We start from the raw sequence: 19,899 nt of genomic DNA, 5'->3' as shown, positions 1-19,899 counted from the left end.
TTCTACCTACTCCTTTTCGAACATGTATTATCATTATTATTATTATTATTGCTAGTATAAAATTAACAAACTTGTATATTTCATTTTACATGCAAATGTTGTATATTTGTTTGTGTAACGGTATATGATCGAAATAAATCACTAACTAAATAATAACTTTGTCATGTCATTTCTACTGACATTATTTCACCCATTTTGAGAACTTAAACATTATTGGGGGAAGTTTGTTAGCAAGTGTTGCCATAGCTACCATATCAAACTAATCCATCTCCTCCTCTCCTTGATGTCCAGTGGAAATCTATAAAACAAGCAGCCATTTTTCGCATTATAACGGTCGCAGTCAGGTATAAAACATGCACTGTCGATAGTGCTTCTATCGACGTTCAAATCCGTCGGCGATCAAATCCAACGTCAGCAACTCGGACAATAGAGGAAGTTTTGGTTTGTTCGTATCAACAAATCAAGAGAACTTCCTGGATGGCAGCCATAACTGAACTTTTGCGTCCTACGGCACAAACTTCTGACTTTTTGGTTTGCACAGCGCAGAACATCGAGTCATTTCGTTAAATGAGGATGTACTTTTTGGCGTCAATCGGTAGCCGCACTAAAATAGCAGGCGGCTGAATACCGGATGTGGATTGTAGCACGACTTCTGCTTTACCTCACTAACATAAACCTGAGTGTGACCTATAAGTTCAAAATGGCCGTCGTGGGAATGAGGTCCACTGGGTAAAAACTCTGCTTCCCTTTGTTGCTGTTTTAATCAAGCCTTCGGAAATAATACTCCAACATCAAAACCAGGTTTTTACTTTGGTTTTCATCCTCCATTGACAGTACAAGGCATGTTTACGTCACATCCTGTCGAGCGGTAATCGTCTTGAATAGATTTAGCGTCTGTGTGACGACTGTTTCTCCAAATGAGGTTTGAACGGGTGTAAAGGAGCGTGAAAGTTGCTCAACGCACAAAACGCTCTTACTGGCGGAAACACATTCACCAGAGAGGAAGAGGTGATTATCTGGTTTTCAGTGACGGCAACAGTCGTCCTGTCAGCCGCCGCCGAGGCACAGAGAGGCAGCCGGATGCAAAACGGAGGTTCACCAACCGAAAGGGGAGGGGGGGTTGGAGGGGGGGGGGGGGGATAATTAGAACCCCCCCCCCACACACACACTCCCCAACACACATTCATGCATATTTTTTTTCTTACAGATCTGCGCTCCAGGGCGAGTTTATCAGCGCTTCAGTGGCTGGCGAGAGGGGTTGGGAGAGGGGGGTGGGGGGGGGGGATGGGGGTTAAACCTCCTTTAATTTGATTAGCTGCAACACCCACGCGGGCCCCTCGGGCAACACCCCCCCCCCCCCCCCCCCCCCCCCCCTTACATGGAGAAGCGAAGCATTTGTGAAAAGACTCGAGTGGGTTTTCTTTTTTCTGTGTCTTTCACCCCCCCCCCCCCCCCCCCGCCCAGAACACACACACACACACACACACACACACACACACACACACACACACACCATCCACCCAGCACAGTGTTTGTTGTTGTTTGTAGATCTCATTATGCGTTTTGAGAGAGACAGTTTTTTTTGTTTGTTTATTTGATTTTATCATTTTATCAGTTTATTGCAGTCTGATTTTTTACAGAAACTGAACACGTCTGGACCGGAGCAGCAGTGAACGCACGTCAACTGTGATCCAAATCCAAATTACTTATTTGACAAATACATTCATCAATACGTCATTACATTTCCAAAGTAATCATTCTGTTAGCAAAATTGTACTCGGGTCACCATGAATGGAAACATAGTAGGCCTACAGGGGGGGATGAAGCCCTAACTCAGCGTTAGTGCTTTGCTCCATAGAGAGCCTAAGCCCCTCCCCTTCCGGTGGACCACCATGGGACCTTATTTCAGAAAAAATATGTACGGTAGTCAACGGCGAGAGACAAATAATTGTTTGATCCCGTTTGAATTGTGCCATGAATTACACATATGATGTTTTGTCAATTTAAAAGATAATTTTGCAAGTCAAGAAAGTCGCAGTTTGTCGTAAAACTGTTGAAGTATAAGACTGTGAAAATACGTAATTAGAAAGACTACACACCCAAAAGTGCCGTAAGTGACGTCATAACTTTCTCTCTCCACAAGCTACCCAGAGCTGAAGCTCAGTCCCTCTCAGAGAGCAGGAGGATTATACACAACCTGGAAGGTAGACAGGAAGAACGGATTTAAACTGGTTTAGGATAGTTTTAGTACAGTGGGGGCTAACGTTAACGCTGCCTGTGTGTTTCCTGTTTCCTTCCATGTGAGATGTAGTTCACTGAGCGGTTTCACACAAAACTAAATGTTACTTTACTGTTTTACGACAAACTGCCACTTTCTTGACTTGCAAAATTATCTTTTAAATTGACAAAACATCATATATGTAATTCATGGCAGACGGAATCAAACAATTATTTGTCTCTCGCCGTTGACTACCGTATTTTTTCTGAAATAAGGTCCCATGGTGGTCCACCGGAAGGGGAGGGGCTTAGGCTCTCTATTCTACAATGGGATAAATACCCAGAATTCAAAGCTTGCAGCTAGTTGTTTGTTTTGACTCACATTCATCTGCTGATATCAAATCCCACCATCAGCTGATTGGCTGGGTCACGATCCAGAGAAATATAAAACACACTGACACATACAGTAGATACATAAAGATACACAGAAACATAAACTGTCTTCTTTTCATAAAGTGTTTGTCTGAATCAGAGGTACATGTGCAAGAATGTGTCACTGGATAATTGTAGAATTGTTAGTTAATAAAGTGTAAATCTGTAGAAGCAGCTGAGTCAGCTTGTTGTGGTGTGGCTGTAGATCCATTCAGTAACGTTCTCAGTAAAAGTGAATAGTGTGATAAGGTGGATTTGGTTACTGTGACACAGTAAACTGTCTTGTCTTTAGCCCTAGTCTCTACTCCAAAACACTCTGAGTTGTAGCTTGAGAAGAGTCAGCTCAGTTAACCTGAACAAACTGTTAGCTAGCTAACTAGCCAGCAAACACACTGATGTTAATGTGAACATGCTAACGCTAACTGCGACTATACGTTAGCTATCAATACATATCAGTTTAACATATTCAGTCATTTTGATGTAAAATCAGAGTTTCAGATATGAACATGACTGATTCAATGATGCATGTTGACACTGCCGACACTCTTGGGAAAACGGGCTCCAAAGAGAACCTTCCTAATCAAGGTTCTATGAAGAACCATTCAGCAATAAAAGGGTTTTAAGGGGAACTAAGAGGTTCTAGGAAAAGGAAAACTCCCCTAAAACACCTCAACATTTATTGGTGATGTTCTTCTCATCTCTGGCTCCATCCAGTAGTTTGTTGTGTTTCTCTTCTTGGTGGATAACCGGCCAATCGTAGACGAGGTGACGTCACCTCCAGATGTTTCCAGCAGCTACAGTGGAGTTTGATATGAGAAAATGTTTCAGGATGTAAAACATCAGCGGTAAACGTCAGGTTTTGGTGTCAGTCCCTCAGAATCAAAGAGCGAGGGCTTCTTTCTAGAGCCGCCATTTTGCACCGAGAGACGTTCAACAATCATACACTGTAAAAAAAAATATATCCCTCTTAGCAAGTCATTTATTCAATATTGAGTCTCAAAATTGTATTTATCTGAAAACAAGTGAACAAATCTACTAAAACATTTTGGCACCCGAAACAAGTGGAACCATCTCACCCCATTGGCAGAAGTTTTCACTTATGTTATGAAAAAAAAGATTTTATGAGACTAAATGTCACTAAACGATTTTCCGACCACTAGAGGGCGACAGAAACCGCAACACATTTGTAAACACACACAGCAACACTGCTGGGCTACAGGAGCCCCTTAGGACAACGGCTAAAATAAACATACTTATGGAGAAATGTTGCTGGTTACCGGTCTCACTTTGACTGATCTTTCTCCTGCCTAAAAAATGAGAAGCCACTGCTCGGTCTGAGTTTGAGTAAGGAGAGACTTACTTTTTCTAGACCGGAAAAACTCTCACTGCCCTTGCCGTTACTATCGCTAATACTCTCTACAGCTACAGCTGGAAGCAGCAAGTTCACGCGCCTGTTCTCTTGGGGCTGTTGAACGGCATTCTGGGAAACGGAAGTAGGAATCACAAAGTGGAGTAGAAGCAGACCAGGCAGGTTGACGGAAAGTGGGTTCACCAAAAAAGTAAATGACAATACTTCATCACTAAATACCTGCTGGAATGTGTTGAACATCACAGGCTGGTGAGATCTGACAGTGTGAGGATCTGAGGGGAGTTTTCCTTAAAAAGGTTCTATAAAGAACGCTGAAACAGAACCCATTTTTTTCTTCAGTCGTCTCCATGGTGGAACCCTTTAAAGAAGCCTGTATAAATAGTTAGAATAACTATTTCTCACATTCTTAGAGTTTCCCACTGGTCAGGGAATTCCTGTAATATCGGGTCACTCTCCAGATTTTCCAAATTGTTTCACAGATTCATTGCGTCAGCTGATGGTTTTCAGGCTGAAAAACAACATGAACAAACCAGGAAGGAAGAACAGTTTTAGGTTCTTGGAAGTGCTTCGACTTAGTTATGGAAAATCAGTTGAAAAGTCATGGAATTTCACATCATGGCCACTTTGGGAAGCCTGGTTTTTAGTGCTGACTTCAGCAGGCGGGTCGACTCAGAATGCATCATTTAAATGAATAAATGAAAGTCCAGAGGCGGCAGGTTTATTATAGGCAGCAGACAGGAGTGTGTGTGTGTTACATCGCATTTCCGTTTCAGTCATTTATCCGACTTTATCTGTAAAATGACTGAATAGGTGGAGTTTCAGCGCCTTGCTCAAGGACACTTCAACACATGGCTGCTGATGGGACAGATTAGCTGGGGCAGTGATTTGAACCCGTGACTTTTCAGTTACAGTAATCTCTAACCAACAGTCCACCCTGTCGAACTGTGTGTGTGTGTAGGTGTCTGTGTGTGTGTGTGTGTAGGTGTGTGTGTGTGTGTGTGAGAGAGTTGGCCGGTCTGGACAGTAATGATTGTTTTCTGTTAACTGAGTCATTGTGACGGTTCATCATCACGGTGAAGCGGAGAGCTGCTGAGGATTTACTGAATCTAAAAGGTCGTCATTATCTGACTGCTCTACAGCTCTGGGATCTGAACCGCCACACTCCGTCTGCAGGTTACACAGCAGCCTGTCCAAGTGTCCTCTTTCACCAACTACTGATTACCTAATTAAAATCTTAATCAGCGCCATAATCTGATTACTGACAAGTAACTTTTGGGTGGCTTTGCTGTACGTTCTGTAACAGTAGAACAAGCTTCAAGCAACCAACAACGACGCAACAACCGGTTCAGAAAAAGACAGATATCTGCAGAAGGTTGTTGTTGTGTGGCTGTTCAACACAGTTTCACAAAAGTTTGTGAAATGAGCACAAAGTCTGAGGCTCAGATTGCATGTTGTGGACACAAATACAGAGAAGATTACGTTCCTCCGCCATGACAGGAACATGTGACAGCAGCAGCAAGCGGACATGACATTTTCACCTGTTCGGAAAGGTTAGTTAACGGTTAAGTTTAGGTCAGGTATATATGGTTTTCAGTCCAACCAAACACTACAGCAGCTGATTTCACTTTCTGGTTCCTCCTCTCTGGCTGACCAGATGCTATGGTTAGCTAGCTAACAAGCTGACATTATCTAAACACTAAATCAATCAGATGGATCAGAGATGAAATGATCAGTTCAGTCAGAAACAGACAGAAATTAACAGAAACACAGAAACACAATCAGCTGTTCACAGAGCTGAAGACCTCCAAGATGGCCGCCGGAGGGGGGTTACATCACCTGAAAGACCTGCTGTCTGCCTAAAACCTGGTATCTTCAAAAAGTCAGGAATTAATGGGATTAATGGGACGAATTCGTGGCATTTCTGGGTAAGAGCATCGGCTAAATGCCTGAAATGTAAATGTCCTTACAGGCTGTCCAAGTGTTAGAGAGACTGTCCTTCACTGAAATTGGATTGAAAGTAATGGGATTTTGATATAAAAATGAATCAAAATTTTGTAAATGTTTTGACATTTACTGTTGAATAAACTGTTAAATGATAAGACAATTAGGCAAGAAGGTGAAAAAGTAGAAACAGAAAACAAAATTAAGTGGTTTGAGGTTCAAAGAATAAAAACGGTAAGAAACACCACAAGACTAAAAATAGGCAAGAAAAAAAGATACACAAAACAAGGTCTGTAAAAGTTTGTTGTAAGAAGTTATTTAAAAGAAAAATAGAATATTCATTAAAATAAAGCAATTTGGGGTAAGAAGAGAATTAAAAATATAAACAATATGAAAAACAATTAAATATAAAGCAGGTTAAACACGCTGCAGAGTCTCTATGTCTCTCTCCCTCACTCTCTCCCTCTCTCTCCTAGTCTGTCTCTATGTCTCTCTCCCTCTCTCTCTCTAACAGAGTATGATGTCAGCAGGTCTACTGGTTTAGATGAAGTCATAGCAGCTGATAACAGCTTTCAGATGTGAGAGAGAAAAAGAGAGAGAGAGAGAGAGACAGAGAGAGAGAGAAAGAGAGAGAAAGAGAGAGAGAGAGAGAAAGAGGGAGAGAGAGACAAACAGAGAGAGAGAGAAACAGAAAGAGAGAGAGAGAGAGAGAGAGAGAGACAGAGAGAGAGAGAGAGAGAAACAGAGAGAGAGAGAGAGAGAGAGAGAGACTTCTTCCATTACACACGGTAGACGCACGCCCGACCGGTGACGCTGGTCTGCCAAATAACCTCAGAGTGAAGTCAGACTGGAGAGCTGGGCTATATGAACATATCCAAAATGTTGTGGATGTTTTTGTTTTAGGGGATAGAAACCATTACCTGGAGTTTATCTTTTAATATGTGTGGAATCTAAAAGTGTCTCATTTCGTCAACCGAAGACTGAAGTTATACGGTCCCGTAAAAAGTACTATCATTTAGTTTAAAAAGTTCCATCATTTGGTTTTAAAAGTAACATCATTTGGTTTTAAAAGTAACATCATTTGATTTTTAAAAAGTCCCATCATTTGGTTCATCATTTCCATCTCAGAACTGTTCAGTATTTGTCTTCTTTTTGTCTGAGTTTATTTAGATTGACACAAAACCAGCCAGTAAAAACTAAAAATACAGCCTGGTACTTCTACTTGGACCAAACTGTGACGTTAAATTCCTCAAATATCTGCATATAAAGATACAGTATAAAGAACATCTATAGCCTACAATATAAAAACAAAAATACATGTTGTTCCAAAGTGCCAAATAGCCTCCCAGTGAAGTCAGACAGTTTTCCACTGCGGGGCTGCCACTCAAAATAAAAATGCCATGAAATAACATGGGTGAAATAGTAAGAATACTATGGATTTGTTTGAGATTAATTATGATTCTCTGTTTTCATAATGCATACGTACCAAGCTGGGCTTTTTATTTTTTCACTTAACCTTCATTAAACCAGTTCGTCCCAATGAGATCTAATTTATGTTTCAGAGACCTGGCCAAGAAAGCAGCACCGACACAAACAGAAACAACATACAACAATGCATGTGCATCTGTAAAAAGTCCAGTCACTGGGGCCAATATATTTTATAAATTCTACAGTGTGGTTGTAACAGGCGTTGAAGACCCAGTTGGTCATAGTACTCAACACAATAAAAACATGGAAACTTTACATTTAAGGCAAAAAAACATCACAGTGAAACAGTAAAACAGTGAAAGATCACAGTGAAACAACAGTGAAAGACTACAGTGAAACAACAGTGAAAGATCACAGTGAAACAACAGTGAATCATCACAGTGAAACAACAGTGAAACAACAGTGAAACATCACAGTGAAAGACCACAGTGAAACAATAGTGAAACAACAGTGAAACAACAGTGAAAGATCACAGTGAAACAACAGTGAAACAACAGTGAAAGACTACAGTGAAACAACAGTGAAACAGTGAAACATCACAGTGAAAGACCACAGTGAAACAATAGTGAAAGACCACAGTGAAACAACAGTGAAAGATCACAGTGAAACAACAGTGAAACAACAGTGAACGATCACAGTGAAACCACAGTGAAACAACAGTGAAACAACAGTGAAAGACCACAGTGAAACAACAGTGAATCATCACAGTGAAACAACAGTGAAAGATCACAGTGAAACAACAGTAAAACAACAGTGAAACATCACAGTGAAACAACAGTGAAACATCACAGTGAAACAACAGTGAAACATCACAGTGAAACATCACAGTGAAACAACAGTGAAACATCACAGTGAAAGACCACAGTGAAACAACAGTGAAAGATCAGAGTGAAACAACAGTGAAACAACAGTGAATCATCACAGTGAAACAACAGTGAAACAACAGTGAAACATCACAGTGAAACAACAGTGAAACATCACAGTGAAACAACAGTAAAACAACAGTGAAACATCACAGTGAAACAACAGTAAAACATCACAGTGAAACAACAGTAAAACAACAGTGAAACATCACAGTGAAACAACAGTGAAACATCACAGTGAAACAACAGTAAAACAACAGTGAAACATCACAGTGAAACATCACAGTGAAACAACAGTAAAACAACAGTGAAACATCACAGTGAAACATCACAGTGAAACATCACAGTGAAACAACAGTAAAACAACAGTGAAACATCACAGTGAAACATCACAGTGAACAACAGTAAAACAACAGTGAAACATCACAGTGAAACATCACAGTGAAACAACAGTAAAACAACAGTGAAACATCACAGTAAAGCATTATCATGAAACATTTTAACTGCGTTACTGCTTTCTCAGTGGCAAATGGTGATGATGATGTCAACCAGTTTGTTGACATTTTTCGTTAATTGGCTCTGGTTCTGGTTCTGGTTCTGGGGCTGGTGCTGGTGCTGGTTCTGGTTCTGGTGCTGGTGCTGGTGCTGATTCATGTTCTGGTTCTGGTGCTGGTTCTGGTTCTGGTTCTGGTTCTGGTTCTGGTTCTGGTTCTGGTGCTGGTTCTGGTCCTGGTGCTGGTGCTGGTGCTGATTCTGGTTCTGGTTCTGGTTCTGGTTCTGGTTCTGGGGCTGGTGCTGGTTCTGGTTCTGGTTCTGGTCCTGGTTCTGGTTCTGGGGCTGGTGCTGGTGCTGGTGCTGGTTCTGATTCTGGTTCTGGTTCTTGTGTTGGTGCTGGTGCTGGTGCTGGTTCTGGTTCTGATTCTGATTCTGGTTCTGGTTCTGGTTCTGGTTCTGGTTCTGGTTCTGGTTTTGGTGCTGGTGCTGGTGAATCTGGGTTTGGTATGAAGAGCAGCTGGTCCTCCAGGGCTCCACACTGACTGAGTGGGTGTGATTAGATGAGTTTAGTCAGAACCAATAAGGACAGGTGGCGTGTTTGATTAATCTGGTGAGGGTGAGATGAGGGTGAGATGAGGGTGAGATGAGGGTGAGATGAGGGTGAGATGAGGGTGAGATGAGGGTGAGATGAGGGTGGCGTTCTTGTAGCTGTCTGACTGAACAAGTACGTTCAGACAAGACAAGACCTTCTGCTGTGAAGGTCTTGGCCACAGTGGACTTCGTGGATAGATGGTTAATGGGGGAGATTTCAGAGGACACAGATCCCCCATCAGGCTGTACTATGTCTTCCTTCACAGTATGCAACCTAATACTTAATACACTGCATTTTCAGGCCTAAGTGCTGAAAACAGCAGGGGGAAGAATAATTGATCCATCAGATCCATCATCAAGCACTGCATATGTTGAAAGTGTTTCCTCACCATTGTGTAGGAGGATGTTAAAAACTCTGAGCAGGACTTTGCTGGATCTGTTGGGTTTGTCAAGACAGAGAAGCGATGGAGGGCTCGATGTGAACGTACTCTTAGTTGACTTATGCCGAATAGCATCATGGAGTATAGTGAGATGGAGATCTTTGCAGGTGTTGCATTGTTTCTCCAAAGTGCACCGACCAGATTTATGTGTCCTTCCATCTCCAACATCTTCCATCTTTATTCAGAGATTTTGCAACATCCCATATGGACAGTCGTTTGAATTCTGAGCAGGCCCCAAGACAGTGATCACAGATGTTGCAATATGGACAGTATGGTTTAAATGTGTCCTTATCGTTTCCTTTAGTTTAGGTTAGGCTGGGGCTGCAGCAGGTTAGGCTTGGCTGGAGCCAATATAGTATTAGTGGTACATTAGGAGCCAGTAGAGAGGGAGCAGTAGCCTGAGTAGGTTGAGTAGACACTGAACCTGCTGAGAAGGTTGGGGATGTGTTAGCAAAGAAGGTTGCAAAAGTGATGTTCTAGTTTCAGACTGAACAAGCACAGTCTGAGAGGGAGTTGGTCCAACATGCTTAGACAGATAAATACTGTGTGGAGCCGGAGTAAACATTCGACTGGAATCATGATATGGTGAATGATCTTTCATACGAATGGAAGAAGAAATGCCAGCAATAGCATCTTCATAATGTTCTTGATCTTGAAGAAACAAGCTCTTGCTCTGATCTACGGATACGTCTATCCATATTAAGACGATTTGCAATTCTCTCTCTCTGTTTAAGAGCTTCCTCTTGTATGACCTGAGCATTCCTGGTTTGTTCATCAATCAATCTACATTGTTCATCAAGGTCTCTTCCCTCATCCCTTTGTCGCTTTAGCTCCTCCAATTCATCACTTGTCCCTTTCTCCTCTATATAGCTGGTATATAGTATATGTCACTTCATGCAGAGATGTGGCTGCTGTTGGAGTTTATGCCTTGACTCAATTTTCTACTGTTAGTTTAAATGTCTAATTGGCTGATTCATAGAGTTGATACCCAGATCATATAACATGTGCATGAAATACTCATTTTACTTCCCACTACTTCTGCTCACTGCTCAGTGGAATCTGGTGTTGATTGTTAAAGTAATAATCTGCAAAACTTTCCTATAAATAACTGTCTGTTCTGTTCCTCTTTCTCTGCTGTAACTGCTGTGATCCAACCTATGTCCAGTTCAACAGCCGGTGTCTGGTCGCTCGTTCCTGTGTTGTGATGTTTCCGGTTTGTTTGGAATCAACAGAAGAAGAAGAACTGGGTAGTTAGCATGAGCAGCAACAGCCACCATGGCTGACCAGACAGAGAAAAGAGAAACTCAAACTGCATCGACAGAAAGCAATGACTACTTATCACCAAAGATGTTAACAACATCAAGAAAAGTAGACTGTTGTGGATTGCCTCTTTAAAATCAGATGCTGCTTAAAACAAGCAAAATCTGTTTTGTGGAAACAAGTGACAATATGTTGAACCAAGTGGAGTGATGTGTCATATTTTAAGGCATTTCCCAGTTGTTTCTAGAAAACTCTGCATTGGAAACAAGAGAAATTATCTCATTACATTGGCAGATGTTGTTAAGGAAAACAGCTTTGAGTTTGACTTGTTAAGGGGAATATTTCCCTCTGCAGTATAGAGAGTGTTTCTCCAGCGCTAAAACTCTGAACCCGGCTCTGCATCGAGTCAACGTTACCCTTGGAAACAGAGAAAATATTTGGGTGAATGCGTTGCAGGCCTCGGCCGGCTGCAGAGCCAAAGCCCGTACGTCATGAAAAAGAAAACCACCCGCTTTCAAAAAGAGCGACGCAGCCGTCCGAGGTCTAATTTAATCAGCGCTGTTAAAACAAACGTGTGGATTGCCGACGGCCCCCGGGGGGCCGACACCCAAGAGCCCCGGGTTGCAGGGATTTAAGGGTCAAATATGCAACTGTGGTTCATTTCTGTCATTGTGTGACGCGACATAGATTGGTTTCTGTCACTGAGGGACATTACAACATTTAAAAAAACCACAAAAAACTGTTCCAGCAGCTGTCTATGATAGCAGCGCACACTGTAAAAAAATATCTTAACAAGTGATGGGTTCTGGTATGCAGTCTTAAATTAGCATGAGATTTTTCTGGAACAAGTGAAAAAAAACCCATCTGGCAGCGGGGTGAGAAACTTCACTGGCTTCCAGTGCAGTTTCACTTGTTTCAAGAATGGGAGGAACGCTCCAGCAGCGTCAACATGATGTCACTTCACTGACGAGAGTCTGGTCGCACCGCCTCACGTTTTCCTCCCCGACGGGTTTTTTTCATTGAAGTCCTGTTGTGCAATTCTGTTGCGGCTTTGTTTCTTTTGACATATTTTTCCAAGCATCTTGAGTCTTTTTAATCTGACCTGCAAAACTGTGTCTTTCTTTCTTTCTTTCTTTCATTCTTTCTTTCTTTCAGTTCTTGGTTTATTGTCTCTTAATATAATACTGCAGAAAACTCAACTGTCCTGTGTATTTTTGTTTTCCAATGTATTGTTTTGCCCAAGTGTAAGGAAACATTTTCTACAGGTAGGAATAACATCCGTTTTCAATTAGTCAGAAAAAAAATGGCAAAATATAAGACAGGTGTTTGGCAGGACACAAAGAAATTTTCACTACAAAAATTTCTATGTTAAAAAGTAAGACATAAAATATATTTTTTCTTAAAACAAGCAGGGATGAAGTGGAGGGTAAACCCACATAAACTCTTTACATTTGCATAATTCATTTAAGGAGAAAAAAAACTCAATTTACTTTAATTTTGTTCATATTGATTTTGTTCGTACTGAGCTAATTTCTCTTGTTTTCAGTGTTTTAATAATTTTCTTGAATGAAGCGGCATCGGTTAGTGGAGCGAGTGTTTCCGCTGTCAATGTAATAACTCATAACCATTAACAGTTTGCAGATAAAAGTGTAATAATCCTGTTCATGTAACACATTTGCCTTGTATGTAATGAAAATTACTTGCTAGTAACATATTTTTACTGTTAATGTAATAATAATGACATTATTGAGTTTTATTAAATTAAACATGGAGGGGTGGTTGAAATTTTTAGTTTTCAAAAATAACAGAACTGACTAATAGCTATTTTGTTAATGGTTTCTTATGTAAATAGAAAGTTATTGCATCAACAGTTGTAACAGATCCACCAAAGTTTCATAAAAGGAGAAACAGCTTTGGAAATGAGTGAAATTATTCTGTTGGCAGATTTTTTCACTGTTTTCTGAATATAGATTATTAAAACTAATGTGAAAAAAAGCATTTTAGTTGAAAACAAAAAGTGTTTAACTCAACCAAATGAATTGATATTATCATCATTATTACTGTTGTTGTTGTTACTATTATTGCTGTTTTGTTGTATTACTAAGCGAGCCACTACATATATAGTGGCCGCTTCTTTAAAGCTGCACTAAGTGATTTTCCGACCACTAGAGGGCGGCAGAAACAGCAACACATTTGTAAACACACACAGCACAACTGCTGGGCTACAGAAGCCCTTAAGGACAAACCGTGCATAAAGGCTAACGGCTAAGCTAACCGTACCTGCAGAGAAATGTCGCCGGTTACCAGTCTCACAGATCTTTCTCCTGCTGAAGGTCACATGACCCACAATGACAAGTGAAGAGGCAGGTAGCAGGTTTACAGTTTAAAGGATCAGGCTGGTGTTTTTAAATGCATTGCTTACCGTCAACAAATCCTATGAAAATAACAAAATCAGCAACAAGTCTCGTCCATGTAGCCGCTTATTGCAGGTTTAAGTCAGTTTTTGGGGCAAAGTTGTCCCCATCATTGGGATTGGCCAATTGACCAATCTCGATTAGGATTGGCCGTGTTATAAGCAAATGGCTTGTTGTGGTTGGCTGTTTGAGAGAGGGAGGGAATTAGTCTCACTAAAGTAGTGAAATTATCTTATTGGCCAATTTATTTCATTTGTTTTAAGAAAAAAAAATAAGATTAAGCCTCAGTACAAGATAGACTCACATGTTAATATTAACAGCATTTTTTACAGTGTAACAGCCGCTCTCTTTAAGTTGAGGAAGGTTTAGTTGGTTTTAACAGGTGGAGAAGAAACTATGAAGACGAAAACAGAGAAAATTGTAAATGTTTATTTTAATCTGCATGTTGTACAGAGCGATTTGTGAATCCAGCAGCGTTTTTCATTTTTCTGATGAATGACCCAGATCTGAAAACAAAACAATAATGAGTGTTTGTTTTCTCCCTCTGCTAATCTAGCTCTAGGCGTGGTAGCACTTCTACAGTGTGTGTGCGTGTGTGTGTGTGTGTGTGTGTGTGTGTGTGTGTGTGTGTGTGTGTGTGTGTGTGTGTGTGTGTGTGCGTACGTGTCTCCTCTGGATTAGCTTAAGGTGTGTCTGATTCTTTGTCAGGATAATTCTTTCTTTGAGAAAGTAAAATGATCTTGATTTCCTTGTGTGTTAGCATGCACACTTGTGTGTGTGTGAGTGCATGCAGTCTGTGAGTGTGCATGTATGTATCTGTACACACATGCAGTGTGTAACTACTGATTTGCATGAGTGTGTGTGTGTGTGTGTGTGTGTGTATTTTGACAGGGTGTCAGTGTCACTGCGTCCCAGTTGGATTATCATCATCACAGATATAAAATGACACACCTGAAGAGGATTAACAGACTAACAGTAGTTCAGAACAGACTGACACACATGGTGCAGGACAACTGACTCTAACACACTGACACAGTAGTTCAGTACAGACTGACACCTTTGTTTTATTTGTATTATAATAATGGGTAATGAACTCACCATGTAAAAGACAAATAAAACAAATGATGAATATACATTTGTACTCTAATGTGAGAAAAACGTTTAAATAACTTATTAAGAAAATTATTAGAATGATAATAATAGTTATTATTGCCATTGTTATTATTATTATTATCATTATTATTATTATTATTATTATCATCATCATACGGGCGTCTGTGCTAACATGGCTAACACTAACATAAAGCAGACAGTTCCCCAGGCGGCTGCAGGCCAACAGTCTGCTGAAATTTACATCTCTAATCTCACTTTGATATTATTTGCCCTCTGACTGCAGCTAAATATATTTATTTTCTCACTCTGCTTCAGGGCTCCCCCCCCCCCCCCCCCCATCCCCCCCACCCCGCATCTAATGCACCATAATCATAGTCATGCTCATTAAAACATACTAGTACCTATTATAACATGCTAGTACTCATTAAAATACATTAGTACTCATTAAAACTCATTAGTACTTATTAGAATACATTTCTACTCATTAAAACATACCAGTACTCATTAAAATATAGTACACAATAGTACTTGTTACATATTAGTACTTAGGCTCTGGCCATCAAAACACACTAATACTCCGGTCATTATAATATACTAATACTCTGGTCAGATAATATACTAGTACTCTGTCATTATAATATACTAGTACATAAAGTAATATAGTTATGCAAACAATTATGCAGCAAATAATGATGGAAATGCATTTGTGGACTAAATAATGGCTTGGCATGATCGGCCTAATAAGTGGTTCAAATGCAAAACAGTTGGCAAGCGGTTTTGAACTTCCTGAAATATTGTCTGAACAATATCTGTCCACCATGACCTCCAGAAATATCATACATGTTGTTTTTAACATGTATAAGTCTCCATCCTGGTTGTATGACCGTTAGTTGATATCAAACAATCATTCTAGTGTCAGTAGGAAAATGTGTTCCAACTACAGAGGCTTTACAGTTTCCTCTCCAACCTGCTGCAGCAGCTGAGTCTCCATGATGGAGGAACATGTAGAACTGTGTGTTAGTTAATAAAGTGTAAATCTGTAGAACTGTGTGTTAGTTAATAAAGTGTAAATCTGTAGAACTGTGTGTTAGTTAATAAAGTGTAAATCTGTAGAACTGTGTGTTAGTTAATAAAGTGTAAATCTGTAGAACTGTGTGTTAGTTAATAAAGTGTAAATCTGTATCAAGCAGCTAGAAACAGAGAGCAGCTGAGTCAGCTTGTTGTGGTGTGGCTGTAGATCCATTCAGTAACGTTCTCAGTAAAAGTGAATAGTGTGATAAGGTGGATTTGTTTCCAAATGTAGGTTACTGTGACACAGTAAACTGTCTTGTCTTTAGCCCTAGTCTCTACTCCAAAACACTCAGTTAACCTGAACAAACTGTTAGCTAGCTGTCACAGCTGCCACTGTGTCCCCTGTCTCTTCTTAGTCTCCCCATATAGATTGTTCTGCTGGCACCATCCAGGATGGAGTTCGTTCTGTCACAACCACATCCAGTCAGCCCAGGTTCCCCTCAGTTCTGCCCCTGCCAGCAAGATTTCCCCGACTCGTCTAATGTTCCGTCGAGTATCGAGGTTTGCAGGAAGTGTTTAACAAACGGCACGTCGCCGTTCTGCCTCCTCGGTATAGACCTCCTGCCAGGCACAACGCCACCAAGAGGGCGCTTGTATTCTCTAACTGCTCCTGAGAAAAAGGCTATGGAAAAATACACCGGAGAGTCACTCGCCGCTGGTGTCATTCGGCCGTCTACGTCACTAGCGGGTGAAAAGGATAAATCCCTCCGCCCCTGAAATAACAATAAATAACTGCTACTCCTTGCCTCTCTTTTCCACTGCCTTTTTCCCACGGTACAGCCGAGGGCATCACGAGGCAAATTCAGGTCAGTCAGTCAGTCAGTCAGTCAGTCAGTCAGTCAGTCAGTCAGTCAGTCAGTCAGACAGTCAGTCAGTCAGTCAGTCAGTCAGTCAGACAGTCAGTCAGTCAGTCAGACAGTCAGTCAGTCAGTCAGTCAGACAGTCAGTCAGTCAGACAGACAGTCAGACAGACAGTCAGGTGACCCTTAGTGAGATGTTGCTGCGTCAGATGGCCTCTAGAGGGCGGTTTTGACTAAGAGATGCAGTGTTTCCAATACATAAGCACAAACTCAAAAGTTGGTCAATGTAGAAAAATGTATCTAAATCGATCATGCGCCTGATGTCACATCACATCATGTTTGTCATTTGGAGATGCAGAGACCAGCAGCATGAGTCTCCTTGTGTGAAAATAGAAGTGAAACAACATTTCAACATTTGCTCCAAACTCGCCTGTGTTAGTAAGTAAACAGTAACCTGATGCCACAGGCATGTTCAATTGCCCCAAAACGTTGCAAACAGGACGTTTAAAAGGCAACGGTAGTGCGTTCTGAACAAACATATCGTTCAACCGGAAAACGTTTTGCACTGTAGCAAAACGGTGCAAACTTTGAATGTGCCCCGTGTCTTCTGCTGCCCTACAAACATTAACCGTAGGTAACGTTACCTTGTGTATTTAAGTAATGTTAGTGGGATTATTTAACCAATAACCATGTAGCGGTGCTTCAGTGCATTAAATTGAACTGAACACGTGTGCAGTGGGTCTGTACAGGATCTGTGCTTGTTTTTTTAAAAGATTGTTTCTTGGGCATTTCTGCTTTTCTGCTAGTTACAGTGGAGAGACAGGAAAGACAGGGCAGAGAGAGGGGATGACATGCAAAGGGCTTGGCCACTTTGCCTTAATGGTACGTGCTCTACGGGCTGAGCCACCAGGACACTCCACTTCCTGATCTCCTACAGGGACCTAAGATCTTCCCCAAGCTGGACTTGCGCAATGCCTGTCACCTAGTGTGAGGGTGGTGAGTGGAAGACCACGTTCAGCACACCCAGCGGGCATTATGAGTACCTAGTCATGCCTTTTGGCTTAACTAATGCCCCAGCAGTGTTCCAGGCTTTGGTCATGTGCTGCGTGACATGGTCAATCGTTTTGTCTTTGTTTACCTAGACGACATGCTGATTGTTTTCCACTCTCTCCCAGAGCACATATACCATGATCGTCAGGTCCTCCAGTGACTCCAGTGAAAGCCGAGAAATGTGAGTTTCACGCCCCTTCTGTCTCTTTCCTCAGCTACATCATCTCATCACATCGGCTCTGTTGAAATGGATCCCAATGAAAGCAGTGGTGCACTGGCCACAGCCCTCCTTGTTGAAAGATGTACAGTGCTTCCTGGGGTTTGCCAATTTCTCCCACTGTTTCATCAGGAACTACAGGTCCGTGGCCGCCCCTCTCACTGCCCTCACCTCCCGCTCCTCATCTGTCTCCTGGACTCCTGACGCTGAGAAGACTTTCACAGAGTTAAAGCGTCAGTTCACTTCAGCCCCTATACTGCAGCATCCGGATCCTTCCGTTCCCTCTGTGGTGGAGGTGGACACTTCTGAAGTGGGAGTGGGGGTGATACGTTCCCAGCACTCCGCCAAGGATTAAAAAAAACGGCACCCCTGCACCTTTTTCTCCTGCCGATTCTCCATGGCAGAGAAAAACTACAACATCAGCAATAGGGAGCTGCAAGCTGTACAAATGGCCATGGAGGAGTGGAGACACTGGCTGGAGGGGTCAGCACATCCTTTTCATGTATGGACAGACCAAAAAAATCTTGAATACATTCAGAGTGCTAAACACCTTAACTCTCGGCAAGCCAGGTGGGCTTGCCGAGCCTGGGTTTTTTAACTGGTTTAACTTCACTCTGTTTTATTGGCCTGGTTCCATGACCGTCCAGCCTGATGCCCTGTCCCGCATAGCCCTGTCCCGCCCGATGCCCTGTCCCGCCTGATGCCCTGTCCCGCCCGTTCTCTTCTGCAGGTGCCCATCACCAGCCTGAGCTCATTCTCCGTGCCTCCTGTTTTGCTGTGGCCGTTACCTGGGACATAGAGACTGTAGTTAAAGAGACCCAACACCAGCAGCTGGACCCAGGTACCGGTCCCCCCGATCACCTGTATGTCCCTGACACCACCCACTCCCAGGTCCTATAATGGGGCCACTCCTCCAACCTGGTGTATCACCCCGGCATTCGTCGCACCCTGGCCTTCCTCGGCCGTCGCTTCACATGAGTTTGTTGATGCATGCACCATTCATCATGGTACCCTGTGGTCTCCTCCAACCCCTACCTGTCCCACGTCGTCCCTGGTCCCAGATTTTGTTACTGGTCTGCCCCCCTGTTACTATAATACTACCATTTTGATGGTTGTCAGCCGTTTCTCTCAGATACAGATCCAAAAACTATGATGACAAGACAAGGTGTTGGGACTGTGAAAAGTAAATATGGGTGTTGCTACATGAGCTGTCGAACGTTTCTGTAAAGCCGTACACTACGTTCCCCTGCCCAGCTCATCATGCAGCATGTCTTCCGCATTCACGGGTCGCCCACTGACGTTGTGTCTGACCACGGCCCCCAGTTCACCTCCTGGTTCTGCAAGGCGTTCTGCTCTCTTCTAGGATCCACTGCCAGCCTGTCATCTGGTTTCCAGCTCCAAACCGATGGCCGGACGGAGCGTGTCGACCGGGACCTCGACACCGCCCTGCGCCGCCTTGCCTCCTCCCACCCTTCCACCTGAAGCCGGCAGTTAGTCTGGGTAGAATATGCCCACGCCTCCCTTCACAGCTCTGCCACCAGGTTGTCACGGCCACCATCGCGTCCCCCGTCTCTTCCTAGTGTCGCCCTGTCCTTGTTGTGTTCAGAGTCTCGTGCTTCGCCCCAGGTCCCGCAGAGGGTCTCCTGTGGCTTCTACGCTCAGTCCTGGTGTCTTCCCAGCACTGTACTGTCAGGGTGCTCTGACCTCTGACCCTTGACCTCCTTCATATTGGTTGTAATGTCGGTAATCTAGGAAGAGAAGTAATGCAAAAATGTTCAAAAATATAATCCAACATCCAAGTACATTTTTATTTTGTGACCCAATGTTTTTATTTTCATATTTATTTATTTTTTTCATATATATTTTTCATGCGATCTCTCCACTGCAGGATTTCTCATTTCCTCCCGTCTCTTACTTTCCATTACCGCAGGCAGGAAGAACATGATTGTTCAATAAAGAAAACAATTTATTACATGAGCAAAATAAATTACCTTCCCTCGTAACAGAACCGTAATACTGAGACTGAATTCAAACCAGAACAGAAACTTTTTTAATTAGAAACACAACAAGAGGTTTGGATGAAGACGACTATGTGTGTGTGTGTGTGTGTGTGTGTGTGTGTGTGTGTGTACAGGGTG

This window comes from Centroberyx gerrardi, chromosome 2 (genome assembly GCF_048128805.1).
Source record: "Centroberyx gerrardi isolate f3 chromosome 2, fCenGer3.hap1.cur.20231027, whole genome shotgun sequence".
In the NCBI taxonomy this organism is placed as follows: domain Eukaryota; kingdom Metazoa; phylum Chordata; class Actinopteri; order Beryciformes; family Berycidae; genus Centroberyx; species Centroberyx gerrardi.
Note: the sequence above shows the minus strand (reverse complement) of the source record.